Below are 8186 nucleotides of genomic sequence, written 5' to 3' on the forward strand. Positions count from 1 at the left end.
TCGTCCATGGACAATCTTCCACTTCATCAGAGGCAGTCTTTTGTTCGTCACCAGAGGGCAAAGGGGAGGTTATCCTCTCGAGGGGGCTACCATCTACTTCATCAACATCACTATTCACTGGGCTTTCAACTCTAGATTCCGACTCACTACTCGTTTGGTGTGGGGAAGTTGGCCTACAGTAATCAACTCCTGAACAGGGGAGTTCTGCTTCATTTTTTTATTCAAAAGAAAATTATTACCTTGGTTTGGAGAGGCCGTGATGCTATCTTCTCCCTGACTCGATCGTACCTGCATCTACGTTTTGGGTTTGATTACTGTTGTTGGTGAGAGAAGGTGCACATTTGGTTAATTTTGCTTTCTTTTGGGGTGACTCAACCTTAGGTAGGAAATTTCAGGGCAAAAGCAGATTGCGATGAATAGTTCAAAATGCACAGCTTTTATACTTTTTACACTTGCCAAAATTTCCTTAACCCCATAGTATTGGTGAGGCTAAATTGCCAGATTTCGGCCAAATTTTTTCAAAATAGCATCTACAGTTTGATGCAAATGAAATATAAACCAGAAATCACTTTTATGCAAACTCCAATTCACAACTAGGTCCATGTCGTTGGCTGAATTTTTTCAAAATAGCGTCTAGACTTCGATGAATTAGGCATTCCATTGCCACCAGAAATCACTTTTGGGCAAACTTCAAGGCCTCACATTCACTACTGGCTCCATGTTGTTGCCTGAATGGATTCACATCGCCATCAACGCCATATATTCATTCTGTGCTCGATCTCATTCAAATTCTCATATCTCCTATGAAGGAACATCTTCCTCCTACCAATTAAGTTTTATCTCCTTTTCCCCTGATTTTTCTTCTTCATGGATTATAATTGCAAAATGAGAAAAATGGCACTGTTCGTCTGTCACAACTTCTTGCTTTCCAAGTGTTTTTTCTCTGATATTCTTGATCCCCACTGCATCCTTGAACATAGAAATCGCTTCTCTGTAAAGTATCTATTTCCTCTCTTGAGATATCACAATGTTTGCCAAAACATACATTACATTCCCAAATATTTTAGCTATCGTGTCTTCTCTTTTTCTTTTATTCGTCAGCAATTTACAAAAGTCGGAAGGCGAAGGTGATGATGAATAAATCTCTACCAAAGCTGGAAGATTCTGTATAACCAGGAGCTTGCGCATGACCTGTGTAATGACACCTCTGTACCCCTGTAACTGTCTCTTAATATGCCAATTAAAAGATTCAAATTGAAAACAAGAGCGAGTCCACAAAGGACCCCACGTGCTTACACTTCTTTTAGCAAATGTAATGGGAATGTACATTAAATGTCATTGCTGCAGGGAAGAAGAGTTGGTTTGAATGTTTAGGATAACCGAATTCGGTAATGGGTAAGCAGTTGGCCTGTGGTCGTCTGTAATATCGGTATCGGTGTTGCCAGGTCTGTCATGGTCACTGTCGTCATCATGGTACATGTATTCATTTTCATCGTCATTGTTGTTAGTAGTCGTACATGTGTTAGAGCCAGTTTGGTCAAAGTCTGTACGTCTATTCACTTCCAGAAACTTTCCCATTAGTCTTTCTATATTCTCGAGTGAACTAGCAACTCGTTCTAAATTCTTGTTTAAGTTATCAATTTGTTTACACCCAGAACAGATTCCGACTCACTACTCGTTTGGTGTGGGGAAGTTGGCCTACAGTAATCAACTCCTGAACAGGGGAGTTCTGCTTCATTTTTTTATTCAAAAGACAAATTATTACCTTGGTTTGGAGAGGCCGTGATGCTATCTTCTCCCTGACTCGATCGTACCTGCATCTACGTTTTGGGTTTGATTATTGTTGTTGGTGAGAGAAGGTGCACTTTTGGTTACTTATGCTTTCTTTTGGGGTGACTCAACCTTAGGTAGGAAAGTTCAGGGCAAAAGCAGATTGCGATGAAGGGTACGGGTCTTACTCCTTGAATTCTCAGATCTTACTTTAAAGATAGGTGTATCTTTATTAGGCTGTGCAATGTTAACATGAGATTCCCCATGTGTTGCCTAGTATTCTTTCCTTTCACACCCTTGATCTTGATTAAGACTCTATCTCCTCCCTGCAGTTTGTTCTCTTTCAGCTTTGGGTCGTACATGCCTTTATTTTTAGTGTCGATGTGGTCATTCTTCTCAGATGTGACCCTGTATGCATAGTCTAGCTTATCACGAAGTCCAGTGACATAGTCGGGAAGGTTGGACGAGGCGTCATCATTGTCGGTCCTATCAAGCCCTAAGTACATATCTATTGGTAGACGGGGGATGTCTGCCATACATGAGATTGAAAGGGGAGTACCCAGTTACACTATGCTTAGTGCAATTATATGCATGAACTAGGGGGGCAACATAAGATTTCCAATCTCGTTTTTCTTCTTCTGATAAGGTACCAAGCATTCCAAGGAGGGTTCGTTTCATTCTTTCACAACTTCTATTTCCTTGGGGATGGTATGGGATGGTTGTAGATTTGTGGATGCCCACCAGCTTACATACGTGTTGGATGACATCTGACTCGAAATTGCTTCCCTGATCAGAATGCTCAGGGAACCCATATTGTACAAGGAAATGGTCAAATAAAACCTTGGCAGTGGTATTGGTAGTTTGGTTTCCAGTGGGGATGGCTACTGTATATCTAGTGAAGTGATCTGTGATAACGAGAATGCTACTGTATCCACCCTTTGACTCCTCTAGGGATAGGAAATCCATGCATGCAAGCTCAAGGGGTCTAGTAGTCTTAATGTTAACCAGGGGTGCTGTATTTGTGGCATGCGACACCCTAGAAAGGGTGTAAGTTAGGGTGATGTCATAGTTTGCTAAGGCTGCTAACCACCTATACCCTGTGGCATCTAACTTAGCTGTTGTTAACACATATGTAAGGGGGTTGTTATCAGTTAGAACATGGGTCCTGTTGCCATGGAGAAAGTCATGGAACTTGTGACAGCCCATTTTAACGCTAGGATTCTAACTTGTGGGCGGGGCAGTTTCTTTCACTCTTATTCAGGGATCGACTCCCTTAGGCAATCGCCCTCTCCCTACCTTCTTAAGCTAATAAAGAGCAGCTCCTAGACCAGAGTTGCTTGCATCAGAATGTAAGATGAAGGGCTTGGTGAAGTCAGCATATTGGAGGATGGGGACACTAGTCAGTTTATCTTTTCCTCACAATCTTAGATAGATTAGGAATGAATTTCCTATAGTAGCTTGCCAGTCCTAAGAAAGATCTTAGCTCATTAACGTTACAGGGAAAAGGCCAATTCCTTACTGACTCTGTCTCGTCTGGGTCTGTTGCAATCCCCTCTGAAGAGAGGATGTGTCCAAGGTACTTCACTCTTGTCTGTAGCAATTTACACTTCGAGGCTTTCAGCTTAAATCCATGCTCAGAGAGCCTTTTTATTACCTCAAGCCTCGACATGTGCTTCTCTATTGTTTTACTATAGATGATAATATTATCTAAGTAAACAACACAGATAGAGTGATTTAAGTCACCCAGACACTTCTCCATAGCACGTTGGAAGGTACTTTGTGCATAACACAACCCAAATGGCATTTGGTTGCACTCCCACAACCCAAGAGGGGGAGGAAGCACAAATGCTGTTTTCTGTCTGTCATTCTAGCTGCCAGTACCCAGACTTTAGATCGAGTGAGCTAAACTACTTAGCACCTTGCATCATTTGCAAAGTCTCATCTATCCTGGGCAAGGCATATGAGTCCATAACTTGATTCAATTTACGAGAGACCCATCCGTCCTTCTGACTAGCACTACAGGGCTAGCATAAGGCGAGAATTACTCCCTGATTACTCCTGCCTCGTGCATGGAATGGATATGTTCACGCACCTCGGCATACAAAGCAGGGGATATGCGGCGGTACCTTTCCCTAAATGGTCGTTGGTCAGTGAGAGGGATACTATGTGTTACTAGGTTACTGTGCCCTAAATCGATATCTTATTGACTAAATGCATATGGATATTTACTCAATAGGTTTCTTACCTTATCCACATCCTCACTCGTTGCTGGGGATTCAGAGAAATCTAACCGCTCCACAACCAATCCATGTTTTGGGGAGGGGTAATAGGTTGAGGTGAAGGCTGGGGAAGCAATGGGGGAGGTGTAGAAGAAAAGAAAGCCTGAGGAGGAGGAAGGGGAGCTTGGCATTCTCGGGCAATGTGGCCAGGTTGTCCAAAGTTGTAGCAAGGTCCTCTTGGGACACGGGTACAGACAGGTCTACTTGAGTTATTGGCGCTTTCCCTGCTCTAGCTGCTTGCAATTCCATTTCCTTAAGTTTATCCTTAATTTCTTTCAGCTCCTTTATTAAGTCTGGCTTGTTATCAAGTAATGTAGTAGTGTTTACCCCTACTCGATTTGGGCGTGAGCGCTGGGGGTTGGAGTGGAAAATTTTGAAAATCTTCATGCTCTTCTGCTTGCCTAGCTACCCTCACTAATCATTGAAAGACCTAACAATCTCATATTTGTGTCTAATTGCTTAAGGGACTCATTTGCCAACCCCTTCCAAAATACCACTCGCAGAGTTTCATCTGTGGCGTTAGGTGAGATCCCCTTTCTATGTTCTCCTTTATCAATGGCCAACTGCAGGCGAGCACTGTACGCAGTTATTGACTCCCTGTTTCCTTGCCGAGCCGAGTACAATTGCTGGAGCAACACTGCCCCAGACTCTACACTCTCACTAATTCACCGAAAGACCGAACAATCTCATATTTGTGTCCAATTGCTTGCTTAAGGGACTCAATTTCCAACCCTTTCCAAAATACCACTCGCAGAGTTTCATCTGTGGCATTAGGTGAGATCCCCTTTCTATGTTCTCCTTTATCAATGGCCAACTGCAGGCGAGCACTGTACGCAGTTATTGACTCCTCGTTTCCTTGCCGAGCCGAGTACAATTGCTGGAGCAACACTGCCCCAGACTCTACAGTTCCATAGAACCCCTCCAATTTACTAACTATCTCTTCAACAGTTGCATCTACATTTAAATTCAGGACTAGCTGCCCTGTCTCCCCTCACAGCGAGCGCCTTGCTAGCCAAGCTAGTGTAATGGGGCTGCAACTATCATCTGTAGTCAGACATTCAATCTCATGATTCCACATTTCAAGTTACATCACCCCCTTTAGGTTTGGGGTCACCCAAAAGCATTGACAGTTTGAGGGGATTTCTGAGGATTGTTTGGGATTTGTATATCGGCTTATTATCATCCCTATTCTTAAGCCTACTGTCTAACTTCACCGAGAACACTAAGTTTGACTTGGGAATTTCCATCACTCTGATGGTTCCCCCATCTAAGATATTCTTATCCAATTCTTCAATAGCCTTTGCAGCTCCGCTGCTGCTTTCAAAAGCACAGTGAGCATTCCTGGTACTCTCTCCAGTTAAGGAATCCCTCCCAAACTCTATGTACTTTACTTCACCTACTTGGAATAAAAGTTCCTGTAACTTTTCCACTGTAGTATTAGGATGCAAACATTTAACTAGGATGACACAGTCTCCCGTTACCGAAGCCATTATGTTAAATACCAAATGTGCTTTTCAATAAAACAAGTTCCTAAAAAGGCAGAGCCAAATTATTTGGAGGAAATAAAGGAAAAGAAAAAAAATGCCTAGAGGACCAAGAAATAAAATAGAAATCCTTATCCGAAACCAGCAAGTAGATTGAGTATTCAAACAGTAGGGGGACATTAATATCAAGTACTAACAAAATCTTGCTAGCACTTACCTTGAACAGCTACACTCTAAAGACACACTATTCATCACATTCAAACCAGCATGCATACCATCAAAAACAAAATCTAGATTTGTCAATCCTTACCACAAAATCAAGAAAATTTCATTTATTTATTTCCATTTCTGGTAAAAACATTCAAATACAATCAAATATTTACAAAAAGAAAACATATGAATATAGATACCAAGAATATGAGGGAGCCAGCAGAGGCCATTGGTCTATCAAAGGCTGGGCTCCAAAGCCATATTGAAACATACATAATATAGAGAGAGAAAGGGGGGGTATATTTATGTCTGAATTGTGATGGGTAAATTATATATTACTTAAGATTCCTTCATGAGATGCATTTTATACTTTCGTTTAAATGAGGCAATAGATGGGGACATTTTTATATTAGCAGGTATTGCATTCCAAGTAATTACTCCAGAATATTTTACCGATTTACGTGAAGTTTGATATTTCAACAGAGGAATATACATGTTAAAACAATAACAAAACACTTGCTCTCACTCAAGAATTTTGGGAAATCCCCCCTCATTAAATTTCACGGCCTAACCCTCTGGGAGCAATCAATGTCAAATCAAGAATATAAATAACCCACTCCTCTGCAAAAATGTACACTGCACTTAGTAAAAAAATATGTAGATTTATACTATCCTATCTATAACAAGAAATTATACCCAAAATAGATAAAGATCACTAGTGCCCAAGTGCTTGACAAATGAAAACAATCAGTGCAAAAATTATATATGATAGAAACAAACCTCAATAGAGATTTGGCAATTTAGAAAATTTGGTAGAGCATCGTGCTGATGACGCGAGGGTCATGAGTTCCGTCTAACCCACCTATTCCCCTGTCTTCCACAGTGGAGGCTGTGGATTCGGGGGTTCTGAGGATGAACAAGGGTTTTATGGTCTGTTAGCTTAGGTTCTACCTCAGATAAGGGGGGTTAGTCATAAGACCACATGATTAATATTTAATGCAAAAAGAAACACAAGCGCTCGGACACACTAAAAGTTATGGTGTTTTGTACTTTTTAATTAAACTCTAGATCTGCACTTTTACTCAGTCAATAAAAATATTACAACACATTTCCAAAGATACAAATACTCTATCACCAAGTTCAGAATATGTATACTACACTTCAACCTAAATCCTAATGTGGAAGGGGTGTGGTGGGATTAGTGGGAAATGGAAGGTATTTTCCTGTGGCCACTTACATTGAATGTTTCCGTGGCCACTTACATTGAATCGCGGATGTCGGTCAAAACAGTTCTATTGCTCTTGATGCTGGGGTCCTGAAGCTTTAGGTTGCAGAATAAAACAGTGGATAGATGTTTGAAGAAATCGAAGAGATGCGAAGCTTGAAAAACTCGAAGGGTAGGAATGTCAGGTAGATTGAAGGCGGAGATGCAGAGGAAAAAGACTCACAAGGGTAGAGATTGAAACTTGGGGGCTCAGGAACAGTTCGTATCTTTAGGCAGGAACAGAGACAAGAAGGTTGAAGGTACCTTCTTGCTCAAAGTTGAAGTTGAAGGTTCTTAAACTGTAGAAGACTTGGAGGGCTGGGCCTGGGATGAAGGGGCAGTGGGATGAGTTGCTCTAATCATGGCTGCTGGGATGACAAGTGAAATTCAACCACTGCGCTCTGGCGATAGATTACGTCTGGCTTGATGTAAGTTTAGTTTAACCCTTTGCCTGATGTCTAGCCTCCTTTAATTGACTGTCTTTGATGTCGTTCTTCAAGTAGCAAGTAAAAAAATCCACTTTCTTACCAGCTGCCATTGTCAATGCTACTTTTGTGCTACTCCCACTTCTTGCTTCCATAACTAAATCTGCAATCGCGCCATCTGCCCTCTTCTCAAACTTTTCCACAATAACACATTTGAATACATCTGCTACTCCTGTGATGATCTCAAATAATAACAAATAATCCAATCACAAAAAACAAACAATCTAACAAACATTAAAAACAAGAGATGACAATTCCAACAACCCAGTACGACCACAAACCAATCTACAATGGGCTCTCGTTATTCTGGTTATGGCCAAGTAATTTTCATCTTCCTTATTGGCCACAGAAAATCACATGACTATTTCTGAACAACCTTTAACACCATTACACAAAAAAATCCACTTTCTTAATAGGCGCCGATGTCAAAGCTACCTTTGTGCCACTCTCACTTCTTGCTTCCATAACTAAACCCAGCGATCATGCTATCTGCCCTTTTCTCAAACTTTTCCACAATCACACATTTAAATACATCTACCACTTTCATGATGATGATCTCCAATAATAACAAATAAACCAATCACTAAAAACAAAAAATCTTACAAAAAGTGAATAGAGATGACAATTCCAACAACCTAGTACAACCACGAACAAATCTGCAATCGGATGTTGTTATTATGGTTATCTGGCCATT

Source organism: Lytechinus variegatus, chromosome 2 (genome assembly GCF_018143015.1).
Source record: "Lytechinus variegatus isolate NC3 chromosome 2, Lvar_3.0, whole genome shotgun sequence".
NCBI lineage: Eukaryota > Metazoa > Echinodermata > Echinoidea > Temnopleuroida > Toxopneustidae > Lytechinus > Lytechinus variegatus.